This window comes from Macrobrachium nipponense, chromosome 8 (genome assembly GCF_015104395.2).
Source record: "Macrobrachium nipponense isolate FS-2020 chromosome 8, ASM1510439v2, whole genome shotgun sequence".
NCBI classification, from domain to species: Eukaryota; Metazoa; Arthropoda; class Malacostraca; order Decapoda; family Palaemonidae; genus Macrobrachium; species Macrobrachium nipponense.
This window is the reverse complement of record NC_087203.1, coordinates 105,646,914-105,662,009: the sequence shown is the minus strand read 5'-3', so window position 1 is coordinate 105,662,009 and position 15,096 is coordinate 105,646,914. Positions and strand designations below refer to the sequence as shown.

Below are 15,096 nucleotides of genomic sequence, written 5' to 3'. Positions count from 1 at the left end.
TAGTCATTAATTGGTGTCAGCTGTAACAAATATTGCGCGACTTGAACATTAATTACCAGAGGTTCTGTATAAATGGCATGTTTATATTTTTTCTCTTTTAAGAGTAATGAAAATATTTTATGACTTTCTGTAGTTAGTATGCTGTATAATGTCTTGTGTAATAGATTTCTATGCATTTTTAAGAGCTTTTTATTGTTTCAGTTGTTTTCATGCACCTCATGAAATCTTGATTTTTTCTTCTTTTGTCTTTCTGTTCACATTGCCTGTCAGAATGTTTTTGGCAGAATGTCTGTGAAGACAATAAAAACTCCATTAGAAAAGTTAATTTCGTATTTAAATCCAAATGTATCCCTCTGAACACATCCAGGTAATTTCAGTAGATTCTGTTGACAGGTTCGCCTAATGTGCAGTTTAATAGGGATGGTTATGCATATCTTTATTTCATTCTTTATATGACTATACATAAATCAAAGTGGTTGATATGCAAAATTTTCCCATTATTTTAATTACTGAATGCATTAAAGCACTTATCAAAGTAAATAATGATCCATTTTAAAATCTTGTTTTACATGGTTCCTTCCAACAGTAATTATGAAAATAGTTTTGTTGTATACAAGAGATGGCTGAAACTATTTTACTTTTACTAAGTTTCAAGTCTACTTAAACATATGTGTTCCTAGCCCGCGTTATGGGTTGGAGACAATCATAAAGAACACTGACCTAAATCTGATTTTCATTGCTCTCAATTACATAATGCCATGGCTGACTTTTGATGAAAGTTTCTTGGTTATAGGTATTTTAATAATTTGATGGAAATTAAAGGTGGCTAACATGAACCATCAATTAAATTTAAATGGCTGACTTTATAGCCCAGGTTATATACCTCTTTCAGGTAGCTGTTCATGAAATATAGCAGTATTATTTCCTGTGGGACACCTCTAAATTTGCTAGTGAATAATAAACAGCCCTGTAGCTGGCTTGTGATTCATCATGATTGGGGAAATCCCATACGTTACTCTGCATTTATGAAAAAAGTAAAGCAGAAAATAAAATTTGCTAGTGAATAATAAAGTAAGTCAGGTCTGAAGCTGGCTTGTGATCCATCATGATGGGGCTAAATACCATACATTACTCTGCCTTTATGAAAAATAACTGATTTGTATTTTTCATAACTAACAAACCTGAGGTCTTAACGTTAGGATTAACTAGCGCCAAGCTGGAAACCGGTAGAATTAAAATTGAACTTGTGCGATCCAGGGACTATTGGCATCTATACCAGGTCACGGGGCATGTATATCCAGAATGTCCTCAGCGTCGTGTGACCTGCCAGTTATACTTCTAACCCGGTTTTGACTGCTAGAGGGGTGGTTCGAGGTGGGCCTTTAACTTAAAACCTCAGGTTTGTTAGTTATGAAAAATACAAATTTGTCATTTGTTCATATACGAAACAAACCTTCGGTCTTAACATTAGGATAGACTTGCTTATTGGAGGGAGGTAAGTCTCTAACTGACTGGGAGTTTGCCACTTATATCCATTTCCGAATATTAGGAGTATTCTAAGAGATTGGAATATAAACCCTTGAACCAAAGATATAAGGAAATCTATTGGTTTCCCTCACTGGGTGCTGGTATCATGCCATGGTTTATAAACTATGGGAAAATACAGGACCCTCCATTCTCATAAACCACTCTTGTCCCCTTTGTATCTGGATCTACCATCACCCCTCCCTTCCTTATTACCGAGAGGGGTAGGTTGCTACTGAAAAGTATACTATATTCTAACAACTTCCCAGTATGGCTGACTGTCAAGGTAATTGCTTTATAGCAAAGAAAGGTAAAGGAAAGGAAAAAGCATCTTCGAGAAATTCTGCAGCAAGGATGCTTTCGCGCATGTGTTGGAAGCGCCTGTTCTCATGATGGTTCTAGAATCGGCAGGAGTGTTGTGGAACTTGACAGGCGCCGACGTAACATGAGAAACGGCGCAATTTCTGATGCAATACCTTGTCGAGAAACTTCTAAATTGTTCCGGTTATCTCGGGAGTCTGTGACGTTCGCCGCAGGCCCCGCCCCCAGGATGCTGTATAAATACGACGGACGAAGTAGAAGGGAGATCATCGTTAATCACACAGAGAGATCCTCAGTAAGAGCCACAGATCAGATTATCAGTGAGAAATCGTCAGAGAGAGATAAGAGAAGAAGGATCAGAGGAAAAGTTGCTTGAAAGTTGGTTGAATTCTGGTCAAGTCATTTTCAGGAGTGGACGACCGAGTTATTTCGACGTTGAGCGAGACTTCAGAGAAGAGACATTCTGCTAGAGGTTTTGGGGAGTTCCTGCCCTTCAAGTATCAAAATTAGAACTTATTTTCTGCAATACGGAGTCAAGAAGACGTCGGCAATCGTAGTTCTCCTTTTATGAAGCCATCGCTTCGAGTCACAAAACCGGCCAGCAAGTATTTGAATTACCTCACTGTTCCCCCAGTTCATGCATTGTAAGATTTTGCCTTTTTATGTAAATAGGAGATACCACTCTGCATTTGTTGTGTTAGTGTTTCTTTCTATATTTGTATCCCGAGATTCAACTGTTGGTGTTGATTTTTTTTTTTTTTTTTTTTTTTTTTTGGTTTATTTTATATTGAACCTGAAGTGGACCTCTCTCAGAGGCCGTAACATTGTGGCGACTCTTGCTAGTATATTTTGACACCATAACAGATTGAAACAGGGAGAATATAGAAAGAACCAGAATGAGTGAGATGCTGAAAGAGTTTATTGAGTCGGGTAAGCTTCTAGGTCGAGAGGGGAATGATCTCCGTGAGTATGTTGAGAAGAAAGAGAGAAAAGTATGAGAGAGATGAAAGAGCGGCTGAGAGAGAAGTAATGAAAATGCAGCAAGAGAGAGAAATGTTGGTAATGCAGCAGGAAGAAAGAGAGAGAGAGCGTATGCATGAGCAGGAAGAAAGAGAGAAGGAACGTATGCATGAGTTGGAAATTGCTCGGTTAAGGGAAGGTACTCATAACAGTCGGAGAGGCGAGAACGAAAACGAAGCTGATACGCTAGGTATGAGTGCAGTGCTGAAATTAGTACCAAAGTTTGATGAGGAAGATGTAACTAAATATTTCATGTGTTTTGAGAAGTTAATGGAAAGAGTAGGTTCTCCTAAAGAGATGTGGATTTTATATTTACAGTCAGTTTTGAGTGGTAGGGCGCTTACTGTGTATAGTTGCATGTCTAAGGAGGAATGTGATAATTACGATATCGTGAAAGAAACTGTTCTTAGCTCGTATAGGTTAGTTCCAGAGGCATACCGTAAGAAATTTAGAAATTTGAGAAAGGATGAAAATATCACGTATGTAGAATACGGTAAGAAGTTAGAAAGGCTGTTTTTTGATTGGTTAGCTTCTGCTAAAGTTGAGGTTTTTGATAGTTTGAAGAACTTAGTGTTGTTAGAAAACTTCAAAGATAACGTATCCCCTGAGATTAAGCTTTATATAGAGGATAGGCGAGAAGTATCTTTTGCAGGAGCAACTAGGCTAGCTGACGAATATAGTCTAACTCATAATTTGAGTGTTAGTAAGAAACGAAATGATCCTTCGTCTGGTAGAGTACAAAGCAGTAAAGGTTTCAGTCCTAGTAAAAGTGACTATTCCTGTTATACATGCGGAAAACCAGGTCATACGTCTAAGGTTTGTAAGAGTAAAAGGGCATCTAGTGGCTCAGAATTAACTTGTTTCCGATGTAATGGGAAAGGGCATTTAGCGAGAAATTGTGCAGTGGAAAGAAGGACGGTAAGAAACCAGTGTCTCTAGTTAACCTTTCATCAAGTAAGAATGATGTGATGAGAGAAACTAGGAAAATTTTTCGTGAATTTTTGTCAGAAGGTGTAGTTTCCTCTCTTGGAGGAGTGTGTTCGAGAGAAGTGGTCTTGCTTCGAGACACAGGAGCTGCTGTCTCACTGATTAGGAGAGAGAGAGTGCCAAACAGGGCAGAAATCAATATGGAAGAAAAAGTCATGTTAGGTGGCTTTCCTAACACTTGTGTTCTTTGTCCTTTGTTGAAGTTTGAAGTTGAATTTAGAAAGTCAGGTAGTGTCAGGAGAAGTGAAACTTGCAGTTGTGGACAGTTTGCCCGTCGATGGCGTTGACATTATTGTCGGTAATGACTTAGCTTTATCCAAGAATGTGAATCCTGTTGTGAGGGATATTCCAGTGCCTGAAATGGTAGTAACTAGGTCAGGTTTAGATACAGACGTAGACTACGGTGGATTTGAACGAGAGTGAGTTCGTGTATTCGAACGAGAGTGAGTTCGTGGATTCGAACGAGAGTAAGTTCGTGGATTCGAACGTGAGTAAGTTCATGGATTCGAATGAGTGTGATAGAGGTGGCGAGGTTGATCTTGGCATGAGTGTGGGTGAGAGACCTAACTTTATCGTTGACGGTGATAGCCAAACGGAAGGTGTAGTTGTCGAAAGTAATGTAGTAAATGTACCGGTATTTAGTACTAGTTACGGTGATGAATTAGGCTCTAACATTTTGGATAAGGATGAGTTAGTCAAGTTGCAGAGAGAGGATGAGACACTAACCCGAATTTTTGAATGTGAGCTGAATGTTGATCTCAATGATGTGTGTAAGGAAACTTTTTGTTTAAAGGACAAAGTTTCGTGTCGTTATGTTTGACCGAAGTCAGGTAGTAAAGGGGAAATCACCGAACAATTAGTGGTTCCTAGGAAGCTTCGTGAGCCAGTTTTGAAGTTAGCACACGATGAGCAAGGACATTTGGGAGTAAATAAAACTTTCAAGTCTATTAGTAGGGCGTACTTTTGGCCTAAAGTGAGATGTGACGTGAAGAGGTATGTTTTAAGCTGTCATGAATATCAAATTGCCGGAAACCGATTCAAGTAATTCCCAGAGTTCCTCGTTGTGTAATATTCCTTCGGTAGGTGAACCTTTTGAGAATGTAGGTATCGATATGGTCGGACCTTTGCCCAGAAGTAAGGGTAGAGAAGATTGCACAACTAGTCTAGAGTATTATAAAAACAATTTAAGAGATGTTTGGGAACTAGCGGAGGAGAACGGAAGCGCTTGGCAACTAGCGAAAGAGAACACGAGAGGAAGTCAAGGGGAAACTAAAGGGAAACAGGATCTTGAAGCAAAAAAGAGAAGTTTGTGTGTAAGAGATAAAGTTTTAGTATTAGTCCAGAAAGGAGGTCCCTCTTTACCTGATAAGTTCGAAGGTCCTTTTTCAGTGTTAGAGGAGAGGCGAAATAAATATTATAGAATTAATGTGAGTAAGAGTAGAGCAAAGTCAGTGGATGTAAATTTGCTTCAGAATTATAAAGAACGCCCCGTACCTTGGCCACCGCCAGTGTTCTATGTGACAGTGTTACTGAGAGAAATTAGTTTTGAGGAAAATGCAAGAGGCTTTTTAGTATTTCAAAGTTTGTTCCGATACGAATACAAACCATCGGTCCTTTACAATAGGAATGTAACTTGCGGCAGCTGGAACCGATCGTAAGCTTCGAACAAGGGAGTTCGGTAGTTAACTGCTAATAGCCTCTCTAGAGTTTTCAGAATGAGTAGCCTAATGACCGTTTTCTGTTTTGGCGCGAGTGGTTGAGTGAACGAAGAAGTGTCAAAGCTTTATGCAGAATTGTTCCCCTGCTGTTTAATTCTTGTTTCTCTTTAGAAAAAAATAAAATCAGTTGATTTAATTTTTTTCTCTTTTTGGGAGGACGTGTCAAGGTAATTGCTTTATAGCAAAGAAAGGTAAAGGAAAGGAAAACGCATCTTTGAGAAATTCTGCAGCAAGGATGCTTTTGCTCGTGTGTTGGAAGCGCCTGTTCTCATGATGCTTCTAGAATCGGCAGGAGTGTTGTGGAACTTGACAGGCGCCGACGTGACGTGAGAAACGGCACAATTTCTGATGCAATACCTTGTCGAGAAACTTCTAAATTGTTCCGGTAATCTTGGGAGTCTGTGACGTTCGCCGCAGGCCCCGCCCCCAGGATGCCATATAAATACGATGGACGAAGTAGGAGAAGGGAGATCATCAGTTAGTCAGAGAGAGAGATCCTCAGTAAGAGCCACAGATCAGATTATCAGTGAGAGATCAGCAGCAGAGATTGTCAGAGAGAGATAAGAGAAGAAGGAACCAGGACGAAGGATCAGAGGAAAAGTTGCTTGAGAGTTGGTTGAATTCTGGTCAAGTCGTTTTCAGGAGTGGACGACCAAGTTATTTCGACGTTGAGTGAGACTTCAGAGAAGAGACGTTCTGCTATAGGTTTTGGGGAGTTCCTGCCCTTCAAGTGTCAAGAATAGACATTATTTTCTGCAATACGGGTCCAAGAAGACGTCGGCAATCACAGTTCTCCTTTTGTGAAGCCAACGCTTCTACTTTCATACCTTCATCTTAGACTAGACACAAACTGACCCGCCAGGGGTGCTGGATGAGCTATACCACTTGCTGGGAAGCCACCACTGGACCCAAGGAAAAGGTATCCAAGGATCTATGGGCAATGTCTTTTAAATAAAAGGAAGTGAAAGTTGTTTGGCGTTTCCAAACACTAGCTTTCAGAATTCTCTCCACAGACATATTCTTTTTGAATGCCAAAGAAGCACTCAAGCCTCTGTCATGAGCCCTAGCCCTCTCCTGGCTATCTGACCCCCTGTCTTCTGTCATGTAGGCATTCCTGATCGTTTCTCTTAGCCAAAACGATATCGTATTCCTGGACACTTCCTTTTTGTTCCGTCCTGTACATACGAACAACCTCCTGCACCCTGGCCAGAGGTGCCTTGTCCTCCTTAAGTACTCTCTTATTACCCTGACGGGACACAGAAGCATCTCATCTTTGTCATGATCTACAAAATCTGCCAGAGAAGGTATGGAAAAAAAAAGTCAAATCTTCCGTCCACTATTGATGGGTTTTGAGTTTTGGCCACGAATTCTGACACAAACTCGAATGCCATTGACTTTCAATCTCTCGAGTGCTTTACAATATATGACAGGCCATGTAGTTTCCCCCACCCTTTTGGTTGAAGCTAGGGCCAATAAGAAGACTGTTTTCAGGGTCAGGCTCCTATCTGTGGACTGGCTTAGTGCTTCGTAGGGGGGTTTTGTCAAACTACTCAGTACCATGGTCAAATCCCATTCTGGGGCTTTCAGTTCCTTTGGCAAACATGACAGCTCAGAGCTCTTCATCAACATGGCCTACTCCCATGAAGATGAAATGTCCACACCTTTCATGTGTAAGACCAAGGCTAAAGCAGCCCTGTACCCCTTCACCGCAGATACAGACATATGCCTTTCTGTCCTGAGATATATCAGAAAGTCTGCTAACTGCTGAATAGTGGTACCAAGTGGAGACAAGTTCCCTCTACGACACCAATCGCAGTATGCTGACCATTTTCCTTGGTATACTGCTGCTGATGACTTTCTGATATTTCCTTCCATCTGCGCTGCTGCTTTTTGCGAAAACCCTCTCGCTCGCAAGAAATACTTGACAGTCTCCACCCGTGAAGTGATAGGGACTTCACCAACCGGTGGTACCTCTCCACGTGCGGCTGACATAGCAGGTTGTTCCATGGGGGTAACTCTCTCGGCACGTCTATCAGGAGTTCCAAGAGGTCCGGAAACCATTCTGCCTTTGGCCATAACGGAGCTACCAGAGTCATTCTGAGGTTCTGAGACCGCATTACCCTGTTCAGAACCTGACGGATTAGACAAAATGGAGGAAATGCGTAGGCGTCCAGATTGTCCCATGGGTGTTGTAGCGCATCTTCTGCTACTGCCTCTATGTCCGGGACTACCGAACAATACACTCCCAACTTTTTGTTGTACCTCGTTGCGAATAGGTCTATGATCAGCCTCTCCCACAACATGAGCATTCTGCCCACTACTTGCTGGTGCAAGGACCACTCCATTCCCAGGATCTGATCCCTGCGGCTCAACTTGTCGGCCCCTATGTTTCTTTTTCCCGGAATGTATCTGGCCCTGATGTCTACTACGTTCTCTACAGCCCACTGATGAAGTTGAACTGTCATCACATGTAACTGTTGAGACACTAGACCTCCTTGTTTGTTTATGTAAGCTACTACTGTGGTGTTGTCTGACATCAAAACCACTGATTGCCCCTGCACCCTCTCCCAGAATTCCTGTAGTGCTAGAAATGCTGCTTTTAACTCCAGCACGTTTATATGGAGTTTTCTGTCCTCGCCACTCCATTTTGCTGAAACCATCAGCTCCTCCAAAAGCGCTCCCCAACCTTCTAGTGACGCATCTGAGAACACCAGGAGATCTGGGGAGGGTTGCTGAAGGGGAACACCCACTGTCAGATTGTTGTCCTGCACCCACCACAGCAAGTCTTTCCTCACTTCTACCGACAAGGGAATCTGCTCGTACGGGTGATCTACTATTGGTGACCAGAACTCCTTCATCCTCCATTGTAGAGATCGAAGGTGTAACCTCCCTTGTGGCACTAGCTTCTCAGGAAGTTAGAACTCCCAGTACTACCTGCCACTGTTTTGCTGGCTGTGTTTGTTTTTCCAGAAAGGCATTCACCACTTGTTTGCATTTCTCTACTCTCTGGTCTGTCGGGAATACTTTGGCTTTTATTGTGTGTATAACCATTTCCAGATACACCAGCCGTTGACTTGGATCCAACTGCGACTTCTGATTTATCACGAAGCCTAAGCTGTGACAAAACCGTAGAAGGGTCGCCCTGTCCCTGAGTAATTTCTCTCTGGACTTTGCTATCACCAGCCAATCGTCTAGATATCTTATTTGCCCTGATCCCCTGGGCATGCATCCATGTCGACACGAGAGTGAACACTCTTGTAAAAACTTGAGGTGTTGTCAATCCGAAGCACAGAACTTTGAACTCGAAAACTTTCTCTGCAAGACTGAAGCAGAGAAATTTCTTGGAAGACTGATGGACTGGGATCTGAAAGTATGCGTCTTTCAAGTCAATCTTCAGCATAAAGTCCTTGATCCTGACTGCTTGTAGAACCGTTTTTGGAGTTTCCATTTTGAATCTGGTTTTTCTTATAAACAGATTCAAAGTTGACAGGTCTATTACTGTCCTCCAGTCCCCACTGGCTTTGGGTACAAGGAAAATCCTGCTGTAAAACCCCTTTGACGGAATGGATACTTGTTCCACAGCCCCTTTTTCCATCATCTTCTTCACTTCCTCTTGCAGAATAAAAACCTTCTGAGGTTCTTGAGCATAAGCGAGGTGAGGTAATGGCTGTTCTGTCAGGGGTGGGGATACTTCGAATGGAATCAAATACCCGACTCTGAGAACATCCACCACCCACTGCTCTGCTCCCAGTTCCTGCCACACCTTCCAGTGATTTGCCAGGCAACCCCCCACTGGTGTGGCTGAGTGATGAGAGGCGCCTATCCTATCGTCTTGAGCCCCTTCCTCTGTTATTTCTATTGTGAAAGGGCCGATGAGTTAACTTCTTTGGGGAAGAGGGTCTTGTTGCTCTATTAGGGATGTTATGCCTCACTGGCTTCTTCCGAGGCATTTGCTGCTGCCTTACCTCCATAGGATTAGCCTGACTGCTAGATGTTTTCCTAACTGCCTGCTGTACCAATCTATCGTTAGTGTCCATCCTTCTTCTATCTATAGCCTCTTCTAGTATGGCCTCTGACAACAGCAATTGCGACTCTAAGATATTCCCATTCCTCATTGCTAGCAGGGAATCTAAATCAACAGTGCGACTTAGTCTAGCCAAAGCTGCATCCCTTCTCATTAACAGGATATTTGCCCAAACATTGGCACTTAAATTTGTCAAGTACACAATTGCTTTGGCACCTGATTGTAGTAATTTAATGAACATTGATTCATCCACTACCTTCCTCGTCACTTCTGAGGATGCAATCTTCGCAACTGCTGTCGACCAAAGATCCAGCCAAGAAGCAGTCTGAAAGACAAGAAGCTGTTGCTTCTAACGTAGCAGCCTCTTGGCAAGTCATCGAAGGGCATTCCATTTTCACTTGATCTAAGGTTAATCCAGGCCTTAACCTTACCACATTTGGGTTAATTTGTCTGGATAGTAAAGGAACCGTCGGTGTCGTATAATATTTTCTATGTTTCATCATTGGAGGAGGGATAAACTTAAACAGTCTATTTGATCTTAAGGAATTATCCCTTCCCGTAATCCGTGTGTTTACGTGTTGTAAAACGGACTCCGCATGATTTGAACAAGGCAATTCATATGACACCTTGGTATCCTTTCTCACCCCAAATGCCAGGTCAATCCCTGGAGGAAGCATATTGGCAGGTGTTTCCGTTCTCTCCGAAAGGTTATTGAATTGACGAATCAAATCAATCACCTCAGCATACGAAGCCAGAAACTCTTGGTTCTCTCCTTCCTCCAGTTCTAGCGTACTGTGCTCAGCCACAGGAGACGCTATCTTACTCCTATCCCCTGACAAACGTCCGGGTGCTTCGTGGCCATCTGCCCCTACGGCCGTGGCCTCTTTGATCTCTGATGACCGCCGACGGCTCGATCTCGAACAGTCAGCAGGAGAATGAGAACGCCTCACTCCTTCTCTGCTCGTGGATCTAGAGCGAGAATCTGGCCTATACCTCCAAGATGAAGGCTCTCTCAAAACCGAGCTCACTTCCTCTCCATGACGATTAATATTGTCTCCAACGACCGTCGGAGAATTCGGCCTTGATCCTTCATCTAGGCGGACAACACCTTCCACCAACGTATCAGACGAGAATGCCAACTCGCTATTCTTCGACCTTTTAATAGGAGCCTTATCATCTTTTCTCCGTATTTGAAACAGTTTTACAGGCGAAACCGGTATCTGTGCTCTATCCTTTGCTGCACTTTTCGCCTCCAACATCGATTTCGCCAACGAAACTGTAGTTTTTCTTTGATTCTTTGTAGTCTCTACTGGCAACTCCGCGTCGGCTGTTATCCCATCGGCCGTTGACTCACTCGCTCGTTCGGACTCTTGTAAACGGCTTCGTCCTCTAGCTTTGAGCTTACCAGCCACTGACTTCTTGCCTTTCTTGCTGACTGGGATGTGACAGTCCTGGCCCGAAGATGAAGAAGAATTCACTCTTCTCCTCATGGCCCGAGGATCAGTCGCGAAATCCCGTATCCTTCAACGCTTGACTGGTACACGCCATGATGTCATCGAACTTAGCGATGACGCCGAGCTAGAGGAAGAAGATGAAGAAGACGAATCAAGCCTTTTCTTTTTGTCTTTCTTATTAATTTTCTTCTCTAGATCCTGTAATTTCTTCATTACAGTGTGTATTACCGAGTCAGAAAGCGTATTTGAGTCCGGAGGCAGCGAATTAGACTGAGAAGCAGTAGGCTGTGACGTCATCGCGTCTGCCATGTCAGTGTGTGACGTCGGTTGTGACGTCACCAATCTTGTAGGGAGAGACTGGGCTGCTGCTGCTGGCATCCCCGCGTTTGCAGCAAAACTACCCCCAACGTTCTGCATTGCCGTAACCAATGAAGTTGTTGGCGTAGCCGCGGCATTATTTCCCATAAAGTGCAAGCCCAAGTGATGAGGAACATTCAGCGCTGCCGGATTCTGCTGGAACCGTGACGCCATATAATGAGACAGCAAACCTTCCAAGGTTGGTACACCTGGAAGGCCTAGCGCCGCCCACGTACCTTCCACCCTGTTCGAGTCGGGAGCAAGCACCTGGAACAAAGATGGCAATGCTCCCCCCCTCCCTGCTGGGAACAACGGAGCGTAAATATTATGCATCAAATTACCCAAAACCCCTCCTGGTGTTTCTGATAACGAACCACTAGGAGAAACCGAAGGGGTATGGGACAAATCAAAGGCAGGTGGCGAAACATATGGAGCAGTCTGGTGTATTGCCGATACAAAAGAAGCCAGCAACGCTTGGTCATCCAAAGATGGCGTTGACTCTTTTCTTTTGTACTGGCCTTTCTCATAAAACTTCCTCCACTGTTCCACCGACCAACCACGACAAACAGAACAAGGATTAGTAATTGTACATACATTTTCTCTGCACTTACTACACGTTGGATGAGGATCCGTCGACACTGAAGTTAGGAATCTTGAACACTGAAAGCCACTGACTCCAGGGCATTTCCTTTGTTTTGTCTTCGAAACGGAAGAAGATCCCGACGGCGATACAAAACACTCCATCTCACCACTTACACACTCTTACAGCTTACACCCACACCGAGATAGAGATTTAATAAGAAAAATGAAAGTGAAATGGATAAAAACGGGCAAACTAAAACCGGCTTTAAACAGATAGACAGAGAACACGTCCTATCTTAAAGGCGGTAGAAAGATAACTGGCAGATCACACGACGCTGAGGGCATTCTGGGTATGCATGCCCTGTGACCTGGTATAGATGCCAATAGTCCCTGGATTGCACAAGTTTAATTTTAATTCTACCGGTTTCCAGCTTGGCGCTAGTAAATCCTAATGTTAAGACCGAAGGTTTGTTTCGTATATGAACAAAAGTAAGACAGACGGAAAATGTCCACTTTTAAGGACTGGAAGGAATCCTCCAAGCCCCCCCACAGATCTAAGACAAGAACAACACTGGGAGCTTCCTGTTTCACCATGCTGCAAAGAGGTTGAGCTAGAGTTCCCAAAGCTTAAGCTTTACTTTTGCATAGAGCAAGGAATCTCTGGCATCTGGCAACTCATGCATATACAAGGTGGAAGCTGGTCACTGACCGGGCTTGCAGCCTCATGACGCATCTGTCTTCCTTTAACCACCTTGGAGAGTTGACGTTCGCTTTGCTCTCCTTCCCCAAAGGTAGTTCTTTGGCCTAAGCCCATAGTTTGTTTGTTTTTAGATGGCCCTCCAGGATTCCCATGGTCATTTTAATGCTTTCAAGAACAGAAGCATCCTGAGAGGCAGGGAGTTAAAAAGGAACTCTTTCTAGGTTTCAATGTCCTCCCTTTTGGTTCAAGTGCATGAGCAGAAATGGAGGGTTGCTCGATGCCAACAATGCTGCTCCAGTTGCAACAACTTGCTGAAGCAAGAGCTTTACCAAAAATGCTTACTGCTCCCATGATTGTCAACATACCCAATATTAGCAATCAGCTCAGGCATGAGATCCAACTTCTCCCAATTTATAGCAATCCCCAGGATGCAATAAACTGTGTTACTGAGCTGGAGCTGACTCCAAGGTGAACACTCATATGAACACAGGGCTGCTGCCAGTCTTAAGCATAGGGCTTTTAATTGTAGACATTCCCCCTGCAGACAAAAGAACACACTTCCTAGAGAACTGAAGGATTAACATCCGAAAGCACTAAGTTGTCCTTTGCTGAAGGATTAACATCCGAAAGCACTAAGTTGTCCTTTGCTAAGTCCAACACAGAATGAATTATTTCCATCTAACATTTTCATAATGGGTCCCAGTGCATGGCTTTGTACCTAAATTTTATATTCCATTCAAAACAATGATTTGAACAATTTGTTTCTATTTTCAACCGAGTTCATTGCACAAAAACTCATTTAACAAAGAGAAGTTGACCAATCTTAAACCCTACTTGAGTTCTCACCAAGAAAGCTAGCTGTAAAGGCCCAGAAAAAGGTAATCTTCAAGCACAATCTTTTCCAGCCTTGTCCTCACTTGGGATGAAGGGCCAGAGCTTTGGGAAAGCCAGGAGGGTAGGCCAGCATGTGATCGTTCTAAGAGAAGGGAGGTTAGTAGTCCTTGAAAAGTAGTTTGTTCCGATACGTTATACAAACCATCGGTCCTTTAACAATAGGAAGGTAACTAGCGGCAGCTGGAACGGTCATAAGCTTCGAAAAAGGGAGTTCGGTAGTTAACTGCTTGTCCGACAGTGCGCACGCAGTGCGACTGGGAGGTGAAGAATCACTTTTGCTTTCGGCCGTGTGGTGTGAGGACATTGTTCGCCATCGCTCTCTGCCCGCTACATCGTCGTATGCTTTGGATTGTTATTGTGATTCTCTTATTGGTTTGTTTGGTTGTGAAAGTGAAAATTGTAAGTACCATATTTTCATTTTTCAATTATTAATGAATTATCATGGATCAAGAAATGGCGCTTTCGCCGCGGCCCCCGATCACCCGTAGAGTGTGTCCCGGGTTGGAGGGGCATAAATGCGGCGGCTTTTGCTCATTTCCTGAAGTGGATCCCCATGATTTATGTACTCGGTGCCGAGGGCGTGAATGCTCTCGGGCCGAGCCATGTGTAATATGTGTAAATTGGTCGGAGGTGCAGTGGGGGTTGTACGAGGGTAGGAAGAAACGAAGGCCTGCCAAGGAATCGTTGGAAAGCTCTCCAGCGACTCCTTTGGTTACTGATACTTCCTCGTCTTTCCTACCCCCGGCTCAGCTCCCACGTATGGCACCTTCCCCTTCGGGGGGGGGTGTTTCGGAGTCCTTCTCCTCGCTTGATCCGTCGAGTGTGGAGGAGGGCGCTTGTTACCCCGACATACAACTGTATTCGGGGTCTTCTGTCCGCTCGGGTTGGGGCTCGCCTCCCCCCGCGCGAGAGGGAACCCGTCATGCAGGTGCTTCTTCCGTGGGGGACGACCTTGGACAGGTGTGGGCGTCACTGGGACTGCAGGGCGTGCCGAGTCTTCAGGGGCTTATTCATTGTCTCGCGGGGTCTGGGGCGGTCACCCATAGAGCGGTGACCACCACCACTACCACGATCTCTACCCCAGGGTACGCTGCCCCTCCTCACCTGGTTTATACTCTCCATGTGATGTTGGTGACGCCAACAGCCGCCGTGCAAGGGCCGATCGCTGCCGTACCAAGGAGGGGCGTGCCACCCCCGTCCCGGGTTCTTCATGCTGCCTTCCCCAGACTTCCGCTGCCCTAAGAGCTCTCCCCTGGACCTGCCGCTGGTACCCAGGATGCCGTTGGCTGATGCCAAGCCTCCTGGCCTACCTGATTTGCCTGCCATACCTGCCGCTACTGTTGTTCCTGCCGCTGGTCCTGCTGTTCCTGCCGCTCTTGCTGCTCCTGCTGTTCCCGCTCTTGCCCACGTCATTCCAGCCCACGGTGTTGCTGCCCCAGACACTGGTCTGTCCGGACAGGTGCAGCCAGGCTCTGTTGCTTCGGCAACAGCAGCCTCGGCTCCTTCCTGGATGGG

General features: G+C 44.5%; 1 protein-coding gene across 1 annotated transcript in view; it reads left to right on the top strand.

Annotated features, from left to right (window-relative positions):
- LOC135222937 (histone-lysine N-methyltransferase NSD2-like) overlaps positions 1 to 325 on the top strand; it is a 159,509-nt gene extending 159,184 nt beyond the window's left edge. Inside the window, 1 exon segment of the mRNA XM_064261387.1 lies at positions 1 to 325. This exon segment is cut by the window's left edge and continues 1,274 nt beyond it. The gene's annotated coding sequence lies outside the window, so the exon portion shown is untranslated.
- Positions 326 to 15,096: the final 14,771 nt, after the last annotated feature.